The sequence below is a fragment of the Oxyura jamaicensis genome, chromosome 2 (genome assembly GCF_011077185.1).
Source record: "Oxyura jamaicensis isolate SHBP4307 breed ruddy duck chromosome 2, BPBGC_Ojam_1.0, whole genome shotgun sequence".
NCBI classification, from domain to species: domain Eukaryota; kingdom Metazoa; phylum Chordata; class Aves; order Anseriformes; family Anatidae; genus Oxyura; species Oxyura jamaicensis.
Window position 1 is genome coordinate 157,698,645 of NC_048894.1, and position 23,023 is coordinate 157,721,667.

A 23,023-nucleotide genomic window follows, 5' to 3' on the forward strand; every position below is an offset into this window, starting at 1 on the left:
GAGGCATTCAGAAGGGGACTCGTGCTTCTCATTTAACAGGGAAAGACATCTGCACTCGGCTGTGCTGGCACGCAAAAACAGCCTCTTAGGAGGGCGTTGCCTCCGCCCATCTGTGTCGGAGGCTATCATTTCGCTGCGTGTGCATTAAAGAGTGTCGGCCTAGGCTGTGAACGAACAGGGTGTCTGCTAAGCCGGGCGCTGTGCAGGCTGGGCAGAGGGTGTGGTGTGGCCGGAGGGCCTGCAGGGAGCAGGTTTGTCAGCACCCAGCCTCGGATACGTGTTGGGCCATCGACTTTCCTGCTGCCAGCCCAGACTATCTCCCACCCAGCGCCATGTTGAGGCGACTCCAGCCCTGGGAGGATCGCCACAGAGACCGGCGCTGGCCGCAGCACGCCACGGCCGGGCCCGCCAGGCCCAACCCGACCACCCCGGGCACAGCTCGGGGAGGCGGGGCCAGGGTGGTTTCCGACGTCACCTTTACCTGAGAAAACAGACCCCGAAGGCCGCAGCAAACACCTGAACTGGATTAGACCAAACACCGGAGCGTGAACAGTCCTGTGGCTGAGTAACAAGGCTGGAAAAGCTGCACCGTCACCCTCTTTGGCTAGCAAGGCGAGAACTGAGAGAGATGCTGTGTCTTATTTCATCCAGCTCCTTCTGCTTAGAAGTTAATGCTGAGAAAGCACCGCTAAATTCCACTTGGAGAGAACCTGCAGCCCACTGAGTGTGTCACTCCTGTGTTTGCCCAGGCAAAGCTCTAACCGTTAACCCTCCTCACTTTCTGCAGGTACTTTTAATCTCTTCCCAAATAGATGCACACATCTGAGAACCATGAAATAAAACCCAGAAATTATGTCTGCCACTATAAACATAGTGGCTGCAAAGGCCACTGAGCTGCAAGGATAGAAGAAAAAGTCCCTCAGAAGTGGGAACAATAAATTTAAGTACAGCTACAGTGTTTGACTATTATGCTGTTCCCAAGGAAAGGCAGAAAGGCTGTAAAGCAGTATCTTTTTTCCCCCTAAGGATTCCCTAGATTATGCAGGGCCTGAGTGTGAGGAAATTTCAGATTTGGCTCACTTTTCAAGTATGGCTACCATGTACTCTGATTTCCCTGAACAGATCCTTTTATATTATTATTATTTTTTATTTTCTATTTTATTTTCTTATGAAGTTCAGGAAGGTTCTTAAGATTTCATATTTCTGTCTGGATTGTCTGACTAGTGGTTTGCAGCAGCAGCAGCTGTAACTGGGCAGCCTGCTATATAGAGGGAGGGTGCATAGATAAACGCTCCATTACTTCACAGAAGCCCAGTGCCCCCAGGTAGTGCCAGACTAATAGCACTGAGGCTGCACAGAAAGTTGTGCACATGCAATGTGGCTGATACACTCGGGACACTTTCACAGCTGCATGGGTAGTACACGTAAACAGAGCAGCAATTTCAACTACCTGTACACACTTTGCTTGCTGTGCATGCAGTGGAGTATTTCTCTTCACAGAATTGTTGATAGATCTGTTTTGAAACAGCTTACACAATACCTAAGCAGGAATTTATTTAAAAAGTCTCTTAAATATTCTGCAACACTTAAAAATAACTTACTGAATAGGATTCTGGAGCGTGAAAGCAGTAGGGCAGTTCCTGGGAGGGCATTCAGAAAGATAGGATTCTGTTGCATGCATGATGCAATTGCTGGTATATCAGAAGTAGAACAAGTCTCTGTACCTAATGTTTGTGCAAGATGGAAAACTGACAGTCTAAAGATACAGATTTAGTTTATGGGGAATATATACAGTCTCAAGAGCAACTGGTTGTGTATACATCTGTAAAGATTACTGCAGCTTTTGGATCCAGCCAAAAATTGAAAGCTTCAGCAAATCAAGTTCACTGTATCTGTTGCATCAAAAACATAGGTAACTGATTTCCTGGCCCAAAAGGACACTACACAGGCATTTCTGTTCATGTGAGAAGAGAGGTGTGTGATAATATATAGTTATATTCTATATGGCATGTTTTCTTAAGGCTGCTAATCTAGGGTGCTTTCTAGTTAGTAGCTGTAAGCATTTATATGGCTACAAAAATGTTTAAATGGGTAAGGTGATGTGCTGTGCTTTGTATGTTTTTTGAATGCTGCAGAATTGATTGTCATTCTTCAATTCCCTGTTCTGTGGCAACTACATAATACGTTGATGAATTCTCAGCTTGCATGAATAACGTTGCTTTTTCTCTACCTATATCATTGATATGGTGTATTTGCACTACACCATTTATAAGCCCCCAAAAGTATGGGTAGTTTCTGTGAGAAAATATCCCAGGAACACTCAGCAATAGCATAATTCCAATAATCTCCCTTTGGCTTCTCACATGATGCTATCTACAATGAACATATCCCATGCTGTATATGGCAAAAGATGCACAAAATGACTGTTACTCTTTCAGTAGTCTTTAAACTACTTTCCTGTCAGGGTAAGCAGAAGGAAAGAAGTTAGCTGCAACTTCAAATGTCATTATCTTTTGTCATATGGTAAACATGAGCTGATCTCAAATCAGTGAATAAGTAAAAGTTTACAAAAGTCATTTAGGTAGCTCCTGGGCAGAAACTCTGCTAGGAATGGTAATTCACTATGGTACAGCACAGTCACCAGAGCTTTTGGATTCCATGCAATTGCAATCTTTGCAAGCATACTCCTGTTACAGTCCATCTTGCAGAATTTCTCCAGACCCTTATAGATTTTTAGTTAATGTATTAGTGATTTTTTTTTTCTTCCTTAAAGTTACAACTCCTGGGAATAGCTATCTGAAACTTGCAGAACACTGAGATACTGTTTCAAATTTGATGTGGCTAAGCTGCCATCTCCAAAACTGTCTCTAGTTTTAAGTCAAATAAGCCAGCATTTGAGGAGCAATTCCCCTACAAATTAGCGGAAATGATTACATACCATTTATGGCTAATGCTGGTTTCCCACAGTACAGTTTCCTTTATATATATATATATGTATATATATATATATATACACTCTTTACAAAATAAAAGCATACTAAGATACTTGAAAGCATCCAGAGGAAGGCAACAAAGCTGGTAAAAGGGCTAGAATGCATGTCCTTTGAGGACACTTGGGTTGTCTAGTCTGGGGAAAAGAATGCTAAGAGGCAACCTCATTGCTCTCTGCAGCTTCCTGAGGAGCTGAAATGGAGAGAGAGGTGTTGGTTCATCAAAATTTACTGTGAGGGATGTAGAACACTGGAAGAGGCTTTCACGCCAAGTGCATGATGCCCCCTGCCTGTCTGTATTCAGGAGGCATTTAGACAATACCCTCAGAAATACACTCTAACTTTGGTTAGCCCTGAAGTGGTCAGGCAGTTGGACTAGATGATCTCTGTAGGTTGCTTGCAATTGTTCCTAATGATATGTTTTAACTTTGGATTGGCTCTGAAGTAGTCTGAAATGGACTTGATCTTTGCAGGTCCCTTGCAACTATTCTATCCTGTTCTGTTCTGTGCTTATGCTATGCTATGCTATGCTATCCTATCCTAATTCTATTCTATTCCATTCCATTCCTGTTCTTCTGTTCTATGCTAACTAGTTTTGATCCATTCAAAATGTCAGTTATCACAGTGTAATGCTGCACAGTAATGTTGTTCAGTATCAATTCACATGCCACGGAGACGATTAGAGTAATTACTAAATAGGCAGTATTACCTCGTTATTGTTTGACTCCAGAACTGGGTATTTTGTTATTTATTTGGTAGGGCATTCAGGACCTAGAATGCCAGGAGGGGCAGCTTAAGAACAAGCAGTTCCTCATTCTATCTTAAATCTGTGGCAGTTATCATGTAGGAGTTCTGGAAAGAAAAAAATAAAGGAAGTATTTAGCAGAAGAAGCAAAATCAGGGAGAGAGCTCTGTGAAATGGATAGCCCATCTGGGCCCTTACTTCCTTAGAACTCATTGTCAAAGGCTCTCATTAAAGTTAGATGGCTACTCTTTGTTTTTACGCCTTTGTTCCTTTAATGGGAATTCACTGGATACATTGTCAGATTTCCCAAATCCATAGTAATGGAAGATTAGGGCATTATTTGTTAGTATATAGGTATTAGTATATTAGTTTATATATATAGGCATTAGTTTATTAGTTTATTAGTATATAGGACATTATTTATTAGTATTCTTGCATGATGGCCGGATTTTCCCAGAAGATTATGGTAGCATCTAAAACAAAAGAGGAACACCAAGAAGTGGACTGTTGCTTGATCTTCAGCTGCAAATCTCTTTTTAGCAGCTTCTTTTACCCCAGAAAAAAAAAAATCACAAACCAAACAACAAAACAAAAACACCATATATTTGGAAATCTGAACTACTGTAACTGCCGAAGAAACTGAGTCACAAACTGCAAATATACCAAATATATCTGGAAACCTGTAACTAGTGTTATTAGAGAACTTTACTTATTGATATGTTTATTTATTTAATTACATTAGGAATTTCACTTTATTCAGTTTGCTAGTCACTGTTTAAAAAAATGACACAAGTTTTCGGGAATCTAGTGAAAAATTAAGATGTTAAAAAAATAATAATTATGTGGCACCACCATGATGTTCTTGAGACTATTTATAGAGGGTAATGTGATGTTCTGTATTGGAGTTATAGTTCAGGAACTGAATTGTATATGTTTACAGGAGAAGAGCTCGTATAAATCAGTTACTCCAGTTTCCGGAGTTGTGAGCAGCCATGTGACAAACAATCAGTTTAAGAAGAGCCACTGACCATCCTTTCTTCCATTCATATGAGAAGTACTGAAAAAAAGTTAAGATCCTTAGTACCGAAGCTACAAAGCCATAAAACCTGCAATGTACTATCAGAAGGGAACTGGAAAGATCAAGCACACCACCGAAGTCCTTCACACCTTCAGCAGCTGCAACTTCTTCTGGAAAAATATCTCAAGAAGCATATTGCCCCTACATTGTACAAGAAAGCAAAGGACCCCTCTTATATCCTGCCAGTATGACCTGGGAGAAAATTCAAGCAAATGTTTTAAACTTGATTTCATGAGCAGAACACACCAGTATGGGACATGAGAAGTTATTTCAAGCCATTAAACATGCTGGCATATGCCACCAATTAATTTCCTGTGTAATCCCTGTTGCCTTAGAAAAACCCAAGCCATATTAGGTAGCAAGGGGAAAAGTTCAAACTTCTTCCCAGTATGCAGTCCTTAAGCATTGGGTAAACTGAATATAAATAAAGTACAAACTAGAACCGCGGGAGCAATTCAGGGGTCTACATACAGCTGTTTAATGTCACTCTGGATGCCCTAAGGTACCTTGTCCGGCTTCCATCTGCTGGTCAAGAAGGGTGCGAGTCTTTCACAGGGCTTGTGCCACATCTGCCATGTTTCAGATACCTTAAAACACCTAAAATGACACTAAACATCTAAGTTTAGGAAAAAGGATTGCTCCCCAACAGTCAGATTTGTTAACTAAATGCCAGTGTAAAAAATGTCCACATGCAAAATAATTGCTTTGTAATCCCCTCAATAAAATGGAATAAAATGGAACGAGTATGGGATGAGATTCATCTCTTAATACAGACACATTTGGTCAAGTCTTCTCTTAATCTTTCTCCTAGACACATTAAAAATCAATGTGAAATTTCACTTCTCAGTCTTCAGTTTTTAACTCCAAGATTACCTTTATCCTGTCATATACAAAGGGTTGTTGTGAATGGAGTTAAATACAGTTCGTGGCCAGTCACAAGTGGCGTTCCCCAGGGCTCAGTACTTGGTTTTGTTTAATATTTTTATCCATGATATTGATGAGAGGATTGAGTGCGCCCTCAGTAAGTTATCAGACGACACCCAGTTGAGTGGGATTGTTGATTTGCTTGAGAAGAAGAAGGCTCTGAAGAGGGATCTGGACAAGCTAGATTGATGGGCCGCATCCGCGTGTGTGGCATTCAACAAGGCTAAATGCCGTGAGCTGTACTTGGGTCATAACAACCCCATGCAGCGAGATAGGCCTGGGGAGAAGTGTCTGGAAAAGGCCCTGGGGGTGCTGTTCGACAGCCAGCTGAATGGGAGCTGGCAGTGTGTGCAGGTGGCCAAGAAAGCCAATGCCATCCTGGCCTGCATCACAATTAGTGTGGCCAGCAGGACAAGGGAAGTGACAGCCCTCAGTACTCAGCTCTGGTGAGACAGCACCCAAAATACTGTGTTTGGTTTTGGGCCCCCTCAGTACTTTAAGACATTGAGTTGCTCAAGTGTGTGCAGAAAAGAGCAACGAAGCTGGTGAAGGGACTGGAAAACAAGAGGTGAGGAGCAGCTGAGGGGCCTGAGGCTGTTTGGTCTGGAGGAGGCTGAGGGGAGACCTCACCGCTCTCCACAATTGCCTGAAAGGATGCTGCAGCATGGAGGATGTTGGTCTCTTTTCTCATGTGGCAAGTGAAAGCATATGAGGGTAGGTTTAAATTAGTTTTCAGGAAGAATTTCTTAATGGAAGGGGTGGTTAGGCTTTGGAACAAACTGCCCAGGGAGGTGGTAGAGTCCCCATTCCTGGAGGTACTTAAGAGACATGGATATAACATTAGGGGTATGGTTTAGCAGTGTCTTGTTGTTTTAGGTGGATGGTTGGACTTCATGATCTTAAAGGTCTTTTCCAACATGCTTCTGTGATTCTATACAATCCACTGTCAAGACTAAATTTGAATCGTTCAATACATTATACCAGAACCTGCTGAGCAGGTGGTTTCAGTATTTTCAGTCTTTAAACAGCTGATAAAGAAATTAGAGCAGGTTTTTCACTTTTTCAGTTATATTTTCACACATCTACAGTAGGGCAGAATGCTCTCTCCTAACTTCAGGCCTCTCTCCTGTAGGCATCTCTGTAACTGGCTGGTGTCCATACTCCTATTACCAACCACCAAAATCTGTCAATACAATGAAGTGAGGAATTGTCTCACACTGAAGTAGACTACTACATCTCAGCTGATGAATCCTAAAATCACTGTATGACATTTTGCGAGCCCCCAAACTGTACTAATAGCTCTTCTGTACTTTGTTCATGGTCCATTATAAAATGCACCCAGGACAGCCGAACACAGTATTTTGATTGTTCTCTTACCAATGCTGTATTTAAGATAAAACTGCCTCCCTACTCCTGTTTGTACATCTGTGGATATTGCCATGGCGTTACACTTGAACTCACTGGTTATTCTGATACTCATTAGGTTTTGAAAGGGTTGTTGGGATACAATCTCATTTTTCTAAGTACTAAATGGATTCTTAGTATGTGTAAAAACTAACTGTGATGCATATGTTTATCAAGTGACCCAAGGTGTTTTGTATACATGCCCTTATTATTTTTATTGACCTCCCCAATAATCAAGTATCTAAAGGCTTGATCACAAGTGCTTTTATTTTACTGATCAAAATATTAGAGATAAACCCTAACACTGAAATTTTTGAAAATCTGCTAAAAACAAACCTATCTAATGATGACTATTTTTTTTGGAACAAAACAATATTTTAAAGTGTGCATTTTAATTTAAAAATATCTATTGTCTAGTCAATATCATAACTGATTTTTAATAAATTAAGAGAACATGAAGGGGGTTAGCTTAGCACTGAATATTGCCAGCCATTGAAAATCTGCCTTGAATTTTGCAACTCATCATTCCACTGTCTCATTCTACCTGTAGCTGTGTTCAGCTGTATCAAAGGAACATGAAAAGCTCTAAATACATTTATCTAGTTGAACCATGAGAACTACTTGCTGATTCCTTCAGACAAGTCCTGCAATATCAGAAGTGATTATTTTTATTTTAATATATGCATGGAAGAGCAGTAACCATGCAGCACACAATACTATACAGAAATTCTGATTGGTAGAATCCAGCAGAGCAGAGTGGGTAGAGTAGAGAAGTACAAGCACAAAGGGCAGAAAAAGAGCAAAACAATCTATCAGCTTGCACACTGTAGGCTTTTTCACACAGGTGAATACGTTCCTCCCAGTAACTGTACTTAAATATACATATTAGATAGATTTTATTTTAAAAATACCAGATATCTGTGAGTCAACCATTTTCTTAGCAAGCTACTTCAGCAATCATTTACTTTTCCTTCTGTGACAATGCATCTCTTTTCAAAGTCAAATTAATCTTTATCTTCAGATTTTAACTGTTACAATGCCTCCATGAGCAAAACTGAAAAATTCTCTATTACCAGATCTTCTGTGTATTCAAGTAAATCACTTCTCAGCTTTCTCCATGGTAAGTTGAACTTTCTGTCTTCGTAGGGCCTGTTTACTGACCCTGGACAATGTTTGGAGCTTTTCCTTATGAATTCTCTGAACTTTGGAAATGTAATCCATGTCTGTATCACAATACCAAAACAAGGAACAGTGTACTTCTAGTGACTTTCATCTTACACTACATTTCACGGTAAAATGACTAAATCTTCAGTTCTAATCTTTATTCTGGATTTATGTGTATTGTTTTACATCTTACTATTAAAAATATATTTCTTCAGAATCACAGAATGGTGAGGTTGGAAAGGACCTCTGGAGATCATCTCGTCCAACCTCCCTGCTCAAGCTGGGTCACCTAGAGCACATTGCACAAGATAATGTCAAAGCAGGTTTTGAATACCTCCAGAGAAGGAGACTCTACAACCTCTCTGGGTAACCTGTTCCAGCGCTCTGTCACCCTCACAGTAAAGATTTTTTTCCTCATATTCAGATGGAACTTCCTGTGTTTCAGTTTGTGCCCATTGTTTCCTGTCCTATTGCTGGGCACCACTGAAAAGAGTCTGGCCCCAACATCTTGTCACCCTCCCTTAAGATACTTAAATACATTGATAAGATCCCCTTTCAGCTTTCTCTTCTCCAGGGTAAACAGGCCCAGCTCCCTCAGCCTTTCCTCCTAAGAGATGCTCCAGCCCCCTCCACATCTTCATAGCCCTTCACTGGACTCTCTTCAGGAACTCCAGTAATCAGATTGTGATGTTGCACCTAATATATATATGATATTTACTGTTTTAACTTAATATATAATGATATTTACTGTTTCAACAAACAAATTTTACATTATCCTTGAATGTTACCAGATTATTTACTGATTACCTAAACTCCTTATCAAACTCCTGAGCAGCACTGGACAAAGACTCAATTGCTGGGAAGTCTGATTACAATGAACATTGTTAATACCTTCTCTTTAATGATCGATACTAATAAGTTACTATTTCATTATCTACCTAACACACAAACCTGTTAACATAATGTAGGATTTTCAATCATATTTCAGAAAGTAGTTACTTAGATTATTTGAAGAAATTTGGGCTCATTATAATAAACATACTCACACCATCACCAACCCAAACTGCATATTCACTTGAATGCCAGAGGGCATATAATTATATCATTTTTTTCCTTTGTATAAATTACCTTGCACCAGCAACACGTGGTTTCATTTGCATTATGTTGGTTAATATGCATTATGCTGGTACTCTTTCACCTAGGTTTGTTAGTTGTTTTTGTTTTTTTTCCAAAGTTACCTGCATTTCTCTCTGGATTTAATAATTTCAGTGTTTATTTATTTTCAGTAAATTTTGTGAGAGATCTTATCAATGGCCTTTTGAAAGTAATGTACTTTTATCCACTGAATAATTTTAGCATATTCATCCAACTAACAACTGGCCATTAGGGTACAGACTCAATATACTATTACTGTAAAGTAAGCTGTTTTTGTGGAAACCTAATGATCCACTGTACCTATCATGCACTTTTCTTGTCATGAGTGAAAGGCAATTACTTCTTCAACATAAGTGAACTGTAATACCTTGCATTTACAACAGAGAACTTTACAGTAAGGGTACATGCATATAGGTAGCTGCTATGAAATAGTTACTCTGTGATGATGTGTTATAGTACAAAGCGTTTTTGTGTGCAGCCATGTCCTTAATCTGAAACTGTATTCAAAACAACATATTTCAAGCAATTTTCTCTCTGTAAATTACTGAGATGACTTTTCCTCATCTAAATGATGCTGATTTAGATCATAATCCTCCAGAAAGGTTATAGTTTTTTCCAATCCCATTCCATACGGTGTACTATACTATACTCCTATGTATTGTGTTCTATAAAAGCCCCTCTGCACATCTCTGCACTTCACCTGCCCTTTTCTCATCTCTATTTATTTATTTACTTTCTGGCTTCTCTAGATAAAGAATCCCAAAATTCTCAGTCTCTCCAGAATTCATTCTCACTATGTCCGAACCCTCTCTTTAATATATATTTCTGAAATTGCATGACCATGGGAGAACAAAGCATAAAAACAGTTGTACAGGTTCAGATCAAATGTCTTGGTAGCCTAGAATCTAATCTCCAATGGGGTCTGAGAGCAGATGATGTGAAAAATATATAGGGACAGGCCAAGCATTTATAATGCTTCACCAGCTTCTCTAATTCAATGTTAACTTCTTGAGGTTCAAGAACTTCCTGAGCCAGATATGCTTTAATGACTGTAGACAGCTTCAAAGGATTTTACTATGATAAACTCACATAGAGTTTTCCCAAACCCATATATAATTTCAGCATCTACAACAGCCAGAGGCAAGGAGTTCTACAGCTCAGCTATAAAGAACAGTTTCCTTTCTTTTAGAATCTGCTCCTAGCTCTGTCTTTTGCTTTTGATTAAAAAAAAACAGTATCTACTGAACTTCATCGTGCCCCTCTGATTTTATATGTCAACTCCTGCCTCAATCATCACTTTAAATGGAGATCTCTAACTTATTAAACTGTTTATTACATGTTTGCAGTTCTATGTCTCTAGTCTAGTCTCTTCTCTGAATTTTTCACTTCTACTGTGCAATTTTTTGAGATGATGGGAATGGAGCAGCAAGATGAAAGTGAAATATGGATTTATATACAGTGGTATAACCATAGAATATCCCGAGTTGGAAGGGACCCACAAGGATCATCAAGGCCAACTCCTGGTTCCACACAGGACCATCCAAAAATCAAGCCACCTGTCTCAGAGCATTGTCCAAATGCTTCTTGAACTCCAGCAGGCTTGGGGCCATGATGACTTTCCTGGGAAGCCTGTTCCACTGCCCAAAAATCCTCTCAATTAAGAACCATTTTCTCATATCCAGCCTGACCCTCCGCTGTCACAGCTCCATGCTGTTCCCTTGGCTCCTGTTGCTGTTACCAGAGAGAACAGATCAGTGCCTGCCTCTCTGCTCCCCAAGTGAGGAAACTGTAGCAATGAGGTTGCCCCTGAGTTTCCTCTTCTCTAAGCTGAACAAACCAAGTGAACAAACCTCCGCTAATCGTCATAGGTCTTCCATTCTAGACCCTTCACCGTCTTTGTTGTCCTCCTTTGGATACTAATTGTTGTGTATCCTTCTTATATTGTGGCACCCAAAACCATACACGGTACTCAAGGTGAGGCTGCACCAGCACAGAGTAATGTTTTATGTTGTGTTCCTTTCATAATATTCTATTTTATTTTGGACCACTAAGAAGCAATGACTATTGCTTCTATGACTATTTGCAATGACTATTGCAATGACTAATGCTGATTTATAGGACAGGATTACTATGGTTTGCTTCTTTCTTTTAGTCCTGCTGTTGCTGAACGGTCCTAGTGGCAAGAAACTAATTTTCCTGAATCCCAAGTGGATACAGGCAAGTATACTTGCAGGTTTCAATCATTTTTCAGTTATAATAAAAGATTCTGATTGGGAGTCAGAATCCCATTGTTGCTAGATGCAATTATTAAATTGATGCTTGCTTAAGATTTCATAATCTAGACCCTATTAGACATGATAGACAGAAAACAAACAAAGGGTGCAAAGGAACAACAGGGAGATGTGCAAATTTAGCATTGTACATATCAATAGTTTTGGAATTGTGTGGTTTATAGGCACTGTACTACAGCTAGCTTCTACAGGGAGACAGGAAAAACAATTTTTGGATGGAATTTTTTAACATAAGGAGAACCATCACAATGCCTAAAGAAAAGGCAAAGTAATACCTTTGCATGCATGAGGCAGATTAAAGTCTTATAAAGAACATCATGCTCCATGATAAAGAGTAAATGAATAAAGAGAAAGCAAGTTGTGAATTTACTTTTACAAAGATTCCAGACTACCTTTCATTTATCATTTGACAAGTCACCACACTGGATCCCATTTTCCCCATACAAAGCTGCAGTGTCACACAGAATTGGCATTTCACTAAGTCTGGAAAAAAAAATAGTGTTGATTCAGTGTCCTCTATTTTTTTTTGTTGTTGTTGTTCTAGAAGGCAGTTGTTATTACTTGGAATTTCATGTTGTTCTCTGCTTTCCTAAATTGTTTATTATTTATCCAGCTTGAGGAAACAGCTTGAACCTACAACAGGTACAGTTCAGGCTGGATATCAGGAAAAGGTTCTTCACTGGTTGGGCATTGGAACTGGCTCCCTAGGGAAGTGGTCACAGCACTGAGCCTGCCAGAGTTCAAGAAGTGTTTGGACAATGCTCCCTGACACAGTCTGATTTTTTGGGTGACCTTTGGAGACCCAGGAGTTGGATCTGATGATCCTTGTGGGTCCCTTCCAACTCAGGATATTCTATGATTTCATAAAATCATGCTCACAAATTTGTAAGTATCAAGAGCACCAGTCATGAATGGGAACTTTACTGTATTAGGTACAGAATGAACTCAAACTACAGAAGTCCCTTCCCAAGAAATTCTTCCTCTAAGTATAGTAGAACACAGACAGGTACAGAGAGGCAGTATAAAGAAACAAGCATTCAGTACACTGGCTCCTCAGAAGTTACTTTTTAGCATGCTAATATGGGACTCTTGTTTTTCTTCAGGAGGAAGCTGAAGGAGAAAAGGAAGGCAGACTTTGTAGCTGTTTATGAGTAACTCCTCCCATGCTTACGGGCAGTGGATAAAGGAAAGCATGAAGGAGCTTCTTGAAAACTTAGCAAGTAGGAGATGAAGGCAGATAAAATGGACTGATGAGAGACAGGATTCAATCTCTCAACAGCAAAGATTTCCCCCACCCATCTGCTTAGGCTTTCCCAAAGACACTGCATTGGTTGCTCCTGTGCCAGTGCACCTCTGTACATGTAGTTACTAATGTAATTGCTCCCCTCCCCAGCCAAAACACACTGGCAGGGGAGAAACAGGAGGAGAGAAAGGAGCATGCAGCTATCCCTTTGCAGTCACAGGACCTGCTTATTTGAGGATAGAGTCTCCTTGGGAAATTTCCTTCTGGCTTGGCCTGAGGTCTGGTTCTGTTCACACTGGTGTAATTGGGAGTGACTTTGTTTGATAGTTACCACTAGCATTCAGTTTTGTGATCCAGTAAAGCTATCAGATCAGAGAATGTCACCCACTTAATACTGAAAACAGTATGAGATTATGTGATCACAGCCTACCAGTATTTCTGCACAGAAAAAGGTTGTCATAAGGAAATCTTTAATCTAGGCAGAGGAGGGAAAAGTGATAGATAAAGCTAGCTATGTAAAAATCCTCCCTTCAGACTAAAACTAAAATCAGAAAATGGAAAAAATATAGACCTTGTTGGCTTGTGCATCATTTAATGCCTTTTGACATTGTTCCATTTCACTGGACTTTTTTTTTTTTTCTCTAGAAGAGTACCATGAAATTCTAGTCTTGACAATGCTGTCTGAATGATCACTGTAAGACCACAAAGCCCTACATTAAAAAACAAAACAAAACACAGACCTGCATTTTTCTTCATTCTCCTCTGTGCCAGGTGTGAATCAAAAGTAATGGACTGTATTTCTCCAGTCTAAGCAAAAGTAAACTGGCTCAGTGTTTCCTTTCCCTCTCATCTGCTGCTGCCTGATGTCAGCCCCTGGTGATGCCTCAGCACCTCAAGCTGGCTCTATCTTCCTTTCCAATGCTGACTCCAGTGCTTGTTGTTACGTGTTTTGCCTGCATGGCAAGTTCCTAGTCTGCCTCTCTCGGATGATGACTTCCCTGGCTGGACCTGCTTCTCTGCTTTAAGACACTCCCAAAAGCTTAGGTCTTTACAGTGTTCTATACACCAGCAGAGGAAACTGCCTGAGAGGAAGCAAAGGCTGTCTCATACTGATTGGAAAGGGGTAGTAAGATATGATCTCTGCCCAAGACCCCATATTTATATGCAAGTATATGCACAATTTGCTGAGCTTAAACACCTTGTCTTTTCACTGCCCTGGATAACAGCAAGAAAAGAAGGGCAACTTAAAATAATTTTTTAGCCTGCTAGTCTCCAAACACAGCCACAAAACCTCTCTCAACTATCAGTATTTGCCAAACTCAGGTGAAGAAATGAATCAGTGATTTTGAGCGTCATCAAAGTTACATCCTGTAGAAAAATGTGAAGCAGCAATTTTCAAACTGTGATCCAGAAGGCAAGAATGAGCAGGCCACAGCTGGCCCATACAGTCATGTTAAATGACATAACATATTTCCTTATGGTGGTCTGTGAAAAATTTTCAGATTTCCAAAATATTCTGAACCCCCAAAGTCTACAAACAAACTATTTAAAAACTATATTTAGCTTGATAAAATAGAAGATAGGAAAACAGGTTGCTAATATTCTGAGAGGGTCAGCTTGAGGAGAGAACAGTATTGCCTATGGTAAAACTCTTGGGCTGGCATTGTGGCAACCAACATGGAAAATGTTGGTTTGTTCCCAAGAAAATGCTGTAGTAGGTAAACAACTGGGGGGTGGACCTGTCTCCTGGAATACTGTTTGAGGTGTTTGGTTTTTTTGTTTGTTTGTTTGTTTTTAATTCTGCATTTGTGTAATGGAGGGATGCCTAGTGCTTTGTAATCCTGCTGCAGCAGACAATAGTGACAGCTATGCTCATCCTTTCCAAGAGCTACTCCTACGTGTGCTAGCTTTCTGTACTAAGTATTAAACTTCTTCTGAGAAAGGGTTTCTCAATTTCAGGTCTCTTACTTGCCAATCTCATAGTGATGTTCTTGCAGATTAGAAATTGATGTAGTATAGAGAACTTTCAGTTTTCAAGGGTACTCCAAATTTTCCTGGTTTAGAAATAATGTATTGCCATGGTAATTTTACAAGAGCTGTGGCTGGAAAAACACTGGATGCTGGACCACAATGGAGACTTAATTACCTTCCTATTAACTGCTCTTCTCACCAAGTAAGGCTTAGATATATTCTTCAGAACAGTCTGGTGAAATGTAGGCAGTACTCTGAATTAGACACTTTCCCAGCCACAGCTGCATCTGCTAAATCCTCACAGCAACTATCCTTCCTCTTTCGATCTTCCTTTCTGCCTTTTCTGCTGAAGTCTCTGTGTTCACATTCTAAAGTTCTCTTGGTTGTAAGCTGTAGGCTCAAAGCCTGGGTTACTGATAAAATTTCTGTTTAGAAGATAAAAATATGAAATTTGTTATTCCTATTACAATGCCATATATACAATGATAGGCTTTCTCTTCTGGTTATCTGAGCAGCCTCTACTATCACCCTATGTCAAAGCATCTGAGTGAATGTGATCCCATTCTTTACTCTAGATGGTTTTATATGCATCACGGTCCTCATTTTAAAAAACACTGTTTTAGCCTGCTGTGGTCTAGGAGTTTAATTTCGTCTGAAGTCACAGTCACCAGATTAAAAATTGCTTCGACTCATTTAATCAGTTTGATCACTGAGCTTCCAGAGATTACAACTTCATCTTCAATATTACATACATTTGCTAGCTCACCCTATGAACTGATATAATAAACTCAATGACCAAGGGGACTAGTAAACACACTGTGTGCTATCGGTATGTGTCAGAGCAGAACTGGGAACCTTGTCAGCACTTCAGACCACCTGCTGGACTCCCATTCACCTCTGCTTGCTATTCTGTGCAAGGGATCCCACAAAATATTCTTTGCTTTAGCCATACATTCGGAATGTCCATGGGATCTTCCTACGGCACAGTGGAAAGGAAAAGTAAGAGAAGAATTACATGTCATAATTTTCCTTGTGAAGTGGTTATTGAGACAGCATGTCAATCTTAACTGTCTTATGCAATAAAGAGCATGAAGTGGTATGTGTAAATCCGGCCTGCAGAAAGTTACTAGGCCAAAATTCGATGTTTACAGCTCCTTACGTATGCTCAGACAAACTGAAAACTGAAGTGTGATTCTGCATGCAAAAGGGGCCTCTACAGAGAGATTACCTGAAGCGCTGGCAACACTTACACCAAATTTACTCTCTTTTGGTCAATCCTTTTGCTTGATTCTTTATGTACTAGAGAACATGAGTAACTTCAAGAAAAAGGCCAAATAATGTTAACATGTAATATGGAGGAGAACTGCATGCAGCCCTTGGCCTTTACCTCACACCGTGACTTAGATTTTAGAAATCCATTCACAGACCGTTCTTCCTCATTAAGGCCTGCCAAATGGGGAATGATAAGCAGACCAAAAGTGTTCCACTTATAAAACAGAAATAAGTCCAATACTACAAGGTTTGGGGCTAAATTTTTATTGCTCAGAAAATTAAGATTGCCTGAACAATGACATAGAAAAGACAGGTATCTGTTTCCTGTTCCATGATCCTACTCTGTCACAATCAAACCAGACTCTGGTATGACATTTTTGTTTTTTCTTTTGGCATGCAATTTTCCCTGCAGCCGCACAATAAGCACAACTTATTTATTCCTCAGTATACTCCTATTTGCACTGCCAGGTGACAAGGAAATACATCTCTCAGTAATTCATATACATCTCTGAAGTCCCTCAGACCAATGGGAGTTAGGCCAAAATTAAAATTAACGTTGCCTCACCAAACTGCAACCCTGCAAAGGGGTGAAGAGGTGCTAAATTTTTTTCTGTCTGCTTGTCTCTCTCTTTACTCATTATTCAATGAAAACACATGCTATTGTAAGCTGTGCAAAGGGATACCGACTACCAGTGTTCTGCAGTGCGTTTGTCACTGCTCTTCTTGGGGGCTGGTTTGTTGCCTAGAGTTGTTACTCCTATATTTACAGCTGAGCTTATTGTAACTTTCATGAATTAATTTATTTCAGCAGAGTAAAGTTTTTAAAGGCTTCTGTCTCACTCCAAGTGCCTCCTTCCCCTCTAACTGTTTTAGAAGATAGAGAACGTTGGTCCTCAGGCCAGACAAAAGCCATAATTGAATTTTATTGACCTCAGTCATTTTAGTGCCACGAACACAAGACCTTCCCCTTTCTCTCTGCGCACACACAAAACCAGAAGGCTCACATCTGTGGAAACAATGAGCTATATCCGCGTGTGCCTGTGCATGCATGTGTCCACACGCATCTGTCTGTGCTTTTGCATGTACGTGCATGAATGTCTGTGTCGCTGTTTGCAGGCCATGTCAGCAGACAGCTACACACCCATGCATGCGGAGTGAGGTCAAAGCAAGTATGGGTGCAGTGGACTTCAACAGGTACCTCATGTCTCTGCCTACTGCAGGCCTTGGCCCTTCCAGCCCTACTACCAGCCAAGTCCTCATCCCAGTCATATGAGCACACATGCCTACAGGGTTTTCTGTCCAAGGAGATGGCCAGCTCAGACTCTGTCGTGGGAAGCTGAGTCAAGCTGTGAGATCTCTTCCCGAGGACAGGACTAAGTCTGGAAATGTACCCTCCCTGGGGCTTTCTCAAAGGAGATGGGCCACAGGCTCAGCGTAGCATTCACTGAGAAGTTTTGATCAGGCTACCTAAGGAACGACAGGTCTCTTCCCTCACTAGCCAAAATGCCGTCCGACTGTGCTAGAGCATTCTCCCTCCCCACTCACCTCTTCTGTCTCCTACTGGGTTTCTCCTCCTACTGCAGCAGTCATGGCACAGATGGGAGCTCCTGCTACTGGAACCTTTCAGCCCCACAAAGCAGCCATCTCCTGCCCATAAACTACCTGCAGAAAGTCCCTGGCCCAAATCCTGAGCACCGAGTCCTCCGCAAAGGTGCAGGAGAGGACCTCCCTAGCCCCTGCCCACCACTTCACGAAGTCATTCAGGTACCCCAGGAGGTGCCTGAACTTCTCCTACCTTCCCAGGTGAGCCAGGGCAGGTGGTGGGTCGTGCTCTCCAGCTCTCCGCTCCCCTGGACGTGCCTGCTGCCTGATTCACGGGCACCTCCACTCCAGCGAGAATCAAGCTCCACCCAGGGCAGAGGGTGAGTAAGAGCGAGAGAAAGGCAAACTCCGGAGAGTTATTCCCTCCCCAGGATTGCCGGGGAGCCAGAGATAAGGGCTGCACATTCCTGAGCCGCAGGCGGCCTCTCCCTTCCGTCTGCCCCGAGCCTGTCAGACCAGCTCAGGCCTGGGCCTTGGAGCAGGCCTGGGAAGTAGGCTCAGTACTGACAGCCATGCAGGGGCCCTGGCTGCCAGTCCCAGGTTTGGCCCATGCACACTGTAGTCCAGTAGCTGCCCTGCAATTGAGGGTTTGGGCTCAGCAGGGATTTGCCATGCTCAGGGGTCCATGCTGGGGAGACCGTTGTGTGCTGTGCAGCCACAGAGCCTGGGCCATGGCACCATCACAACAGGAGTGACTGGAGTGCTGGACCCTCAGCCTCCCTCTTCCACAGCAGGGCACTGGCACGCCTCTGAAAGGTACCTGAGGCCATGCTCATGCACCCCCATCTTCCTGGGAGTGCCCTTAAAGAGTACCTGAGGCTGTACCTGAGGCCCCTCCTGTCTCCCTGGGGGTGCTGTGCAAGTGTATCGGAGGCCATAGCCGTGCCTCCCCCGTCTCCCTGCACGGCCCCCCTGCCCCATACACTGTCATTTGCACCCCGGCCTCGCTGGCAGAGGGGCTGTCCTGCTGGCACTGCAGCCGCGCCTGGAGTTGGGGCCAGCTTCAAGCGCAGGCTGAGAAGGGTTAAGCGAGATTCCCCGCAGCCCCGGGCGTGGCAGCTCCTGTTATTTCGCCTTTCATGTTCTATCTTATTCAGCCTGGCAACCGCCGCGGCTGCTGTGTGCCGGGCGGTGCCCGGGCGGCTGGGAGGGCGCGGCGGGAGGCGGCTCCGCGGGAGGCGGCGGTGACTCAGGCCTGGCAGCCCGGTTCTGGCGGGCCCGGGCACCGCGGCGGGCGGGGGCGGGGGCGGGACCGGGGCGACGCGGGCGCCATGTTACAGAGGCGGGGAGGGGAGCACCGTCCTGCCTCGGCTCTGCTTGGGTTTATCCTGCTGGCGGCGCCTGGGTCCCCGCGCAGCGCAAGGGTGGCGGGACAGGGCCCTGCAGCGGGAGGGCGCGGGGGCAGTCCGGGCACTGTGGCCGAGAGTAAGCGGCACAGGAAGGCCGGGCGCGTCCCGGTTAGCCGTGATGTGTGGTGCATACGCACGCACAGCGCAGTCAGTGCGTGCCCGCGCATCCCGTACCGTCCATTCCTGGGTCTTGCTTCCTTCTGTATGGTCATGTATTGCATGAAAATTTCGTGTAAGTATTACAAAGCGTAACTTAATATTAAGGAGCCAAGACAGGAGGGGATGTCTTCAGAATTTGGAAATGTGCACGATTATACAGACTTCAGTAGCATCCTTGTGGGAAATTTTTGAGAAGGACCTTATTTCACTCAATGCAAAAGGATGGAGAGAGTTCCAACTGAGGAGGTAACCAGTAAATACAGCTTTTAATCATCCTTCCCTGTGTTGCCCAGGGCATTATTCACCACACGCCACTTAAGCACCACTCTGAATGGAGTTATTAACTTCCATGTAGGTGTTGCAGTGCTATTCATCAGTATACTACTGGAATGCTTAACAAACATCAATTAATTTCTAAGTACTCAATTGGGCTGTGATGGTGTGATTATCTCTATTTTGGAGAAAAGGAACTGGAGCAGTAATATTCTATTTACAATGCCCCACTTTGAGTGTTTAGTTGAAGACTTCAAGAATCACACCTTTTAGGGATACAAGGAATGCAGGATGGATGGCCATCTGTAGAGGTAAAACAATCTTAATGCTGTTATTTCTTATCTGTCAGTGATTTCAGCTACAAGTAGATGCTTTCCAGCAGCACATCATGTGACTAATCTCTGTTTTGTTTTGCTGTTTTCTCTTTGGTATAATTGTGTATGTCTTGGAATATTTTCCTTTGATAAATTTTTTATGTTGTTCTTGTTTTCAATGTGTAGGTTGCTATCTGTGTTAGAAAAGGCAAGATAAATGTTTTGAAATACAAGTAAGCGTACTCAAATTTGCTCTCTGATGGAAAGTTCTGTTTTGCCATTGAGATGGTTATGACAATCTCCATCAAAATTTAGAACTTCAGATGATCTTTGTATTTTCCATGTGCACGCCCTGGAGGTAAGAAGCACAATTTAGAATTTATCCAAAGGTGTGTTTATCCAAAGAAGCCAGTGTAAGGAGTGCTTGGTCAGTTTGATGCTCTTGTGGTTACCACATTGCTGAGGAAATACTCTGCTGTATTCTGTAAAGTGTGATTGGTTAATGCAGTTGTGCCAAAGCATGAATAACTGGTCATCATCCACTGGGATAAGACTGAATCTTCTAGATAATCAAAGACAGGTGAATGTATTAGTTATTACTGTTATCTGAGTATAGATTAAGAAAGAAATCATAAAATAATTTTGGTTTGAAAGGTCTCCTTGGAGACATATAGTCCAGCATCCCCATTCAATTCAGAATCCATTAGATCATGTTATTCAGTAGTATTTTCTGTGGTGTTTTTTAATATCTCCAAAGACATTGATCCCACAGCTTCATTCAGTTCCTGTTCCTAAGCTTGACCACCCTCATGGTGATTTGCTTTTTCTAACATTTAATAGATTTTTTTATTGCAGCTGATACCTGTGAGTCTGGTAATATGTCTAAACTACACACCGACTGCTCCAATTGTGTGTACCTTCAGCCAAAGAAAGGTATACATGATAGAAGGCTTTCCATAATACTTTCATTTATCTAACATTATGACCATTTTCTTTCTCAGGTTCTGCCTTGACCAGCTGGTTTTCATCCATGAGCTGATCTGAACCTTCTGTGCTGTCTTGATGTAGACAGGTTGTGCCAAGAGATGCACAGGGCTATGTGAAGATGAAGTTGATTCCTCTCCTGACTGAAGTTATCAGCAGTTCAGTCATAACGGTCACTCCAGTTCTAATATGGCATCTTTAAGAAGTGAAGAAGGATGTTTGTGAGATTCACAGCCAGGAGTACAGCCTGGAGTGTGTTTCCTGAATTACCTAATACTCTGTTGACAATGCTAAAGAAGCAGTTTTAGCACGTTTGTTGTAAAGAAATTTCAAGGTTCTTTCATATCTATTCATTAGTCTAAGAAATTACATTGTCTCCTTTTTTTTAAGTGAATAGTTTAAGATACAGTCCTGTCTTTATTTGTCCTTCCATTTAATTTTAACTGAAACAACATTCAAAAGGAGGTTATTTTTTTTTAAGGTGAGAGGTGTTTTTTTCAGGTTATCTTTTAGATAATATATGTTTCCTACTGTCAGGAAACTTTGAGGCCCAAAAAAGTGATGATACTGCCAATAATGTCCTGGTAATGATATATGTATTTAAGGCAGAATTTATTTGACTCAACGTTGGTGATTACTATGTAGGCGTCCACAACACGGCAAGTTGCCCATGATGATTTTATAGTCTTTGGAGGGCTTGTTACTATGTCAGTGGAGTCTAGGATGCAATTCAGACCTTCGAAAACAGAGAGGTGAACTGCAGCTAAAGCCCACTGAGCACAGAGGGAGATGAATCAGCTATCTTAGATAGAAACACCTAAATGTAGATGGGATAAGTAGCACTTCTAATCTGAAGATGGGATTTAGATTGAGTTGAACCAAAGATTACTGTAAGGAAAGCAAGTTTCATTTAGTTTAGGTCTTTTTCCTGTATGATACTGAAACATGAATTTTCAAATCCCCCTGAAGGTCAAATCCAGATTGGTTCACAAATTATTATTTTTTTGTGATTGTTTCACAAAAAAATTCAACAAGGTTTCAGTGTGTGGCTTTACAAAACTTTTATTCCTTAAATAATAATTACTTGTAATAAAGTTTAAAATTATCTGTAAAAGAATGTAAAATCCACATAAACTCTAGCTCTAGTTTCTACCAGCAAGCAAGATCCCATTTGAAGTATTCTTGGATACCATATTTGAGGTGAATGTCAGTGTAGTGGCACTTGCCTTCATAGAGCTTATGGCCAGAAAAAACTATCACTCTTCTGCTTCATTCTCCTATGTTATGACATACATAGAATTTAGTCTTCTGCATTGAGTCTAGTAACCTATATTTGACTTAAATATGTCAGTAATGCAACTAAAATAAACACATCACCTTTCAGTCTTCAGTAAAATAAATAAACAACATTTTTAAATCTCCCATCCTTTAAACAGTATTTATTGACCTTTTTTCTTCTAGCATAAAAATCTGACTATCAAACGGTACAGATAGTTTTATTGTCAGGCTCACTACTGCTATATACATAAATGAATCAGCAACATTACGTTATCATTATCAGCTCTTCCAGGTATTCTGAACTTTAAATAAGTTTGACGTTTCCTGAGCCAGTGTCTGTTATACTTTGAAGTGAAAATTATCTAGAATGGCTGATTTTAAGGAGTTCCTGACAGAGGTGATCTCATTGCTAATAGTCTAAAAAATACTTCATCACACTTACAGCATTAGGGTATTACCTGAATCTTTCCAATCAATAACTAGAATCATAGAATATCCTGAGTTGTAAGGGACCCATAAGGATCATCAAGTCCAACTCCTGGCACCACACAGTTCTACCCAAAAATTCAGTCCATGTGACCAAGTCCAAATGCTTCTTAAACTCTGACAGGCTTGGTGCAGTGACTCCTTCACTGAGGAGCCTGTTCCAGTGTGCGACCACCCTCAGTGAAGAACCTCTTCCTGATGTCTAGTCTAAACCTCCCCTGCCTCAGCTTGACACTATTCCCGTGAGTCCTATCACTGGTGACTAAGGAGACTAGATTGGCGCCTTCCCCTCCACTCCTCCTTGCGAGGAAGCTGTAGGCTGTGATGTGGTGTCCCCTCAG

At 41.6% G+C, this 23,023-nt stretch overlaps 1 protein-coding gene and 1 long non-coding RNA gene across 3 annotated transcripts in view; one reads left to right on the top strand and one right to left on the bottom strand.

The window, feature by feature from the left end:
• Positions 1 to 18,927, bottom strand: part of FAM83H (family with sequence similarity 83 member H) — a 30,225-nt gene extending 11,298 nt beyond the window's left edge. The window contains exons 1-2 of one of the 2 annotated variants that reach the window (XM_035318643.1): positions 18,033 to 18,927; positions 3,700 to 3,842 (exon numbers count right to left, since the gene is read on the bottom strand). The gene's annotated coding sequence lies outside the window, so the exon portion shown is untranslated. The remainder of the gene's footprint in view (positions 1 to 3,699; positions 3,843 to 18,032) is intronic. The other variant, XM_035318642.1, reaches the window with a different exon arrangement.
• A 1,279-nt stretch (positions 18,928 to 20,206) lies between these two features.
• LOC118162491 lies at positions 20,207 to 22,351 on the top strand. Its single transcript, XR_004748480.1, has 2 exons — positions 20,207 to 21,383; positions 21,467 to 22,351. It is a non-coding gene; the product is annotated as an uncharacterized LOC118162491 (long non-coding RNA).
• The last annotated feature ends 672 nt before the right edge of the window (positions 22,352 to 23,023 follow it).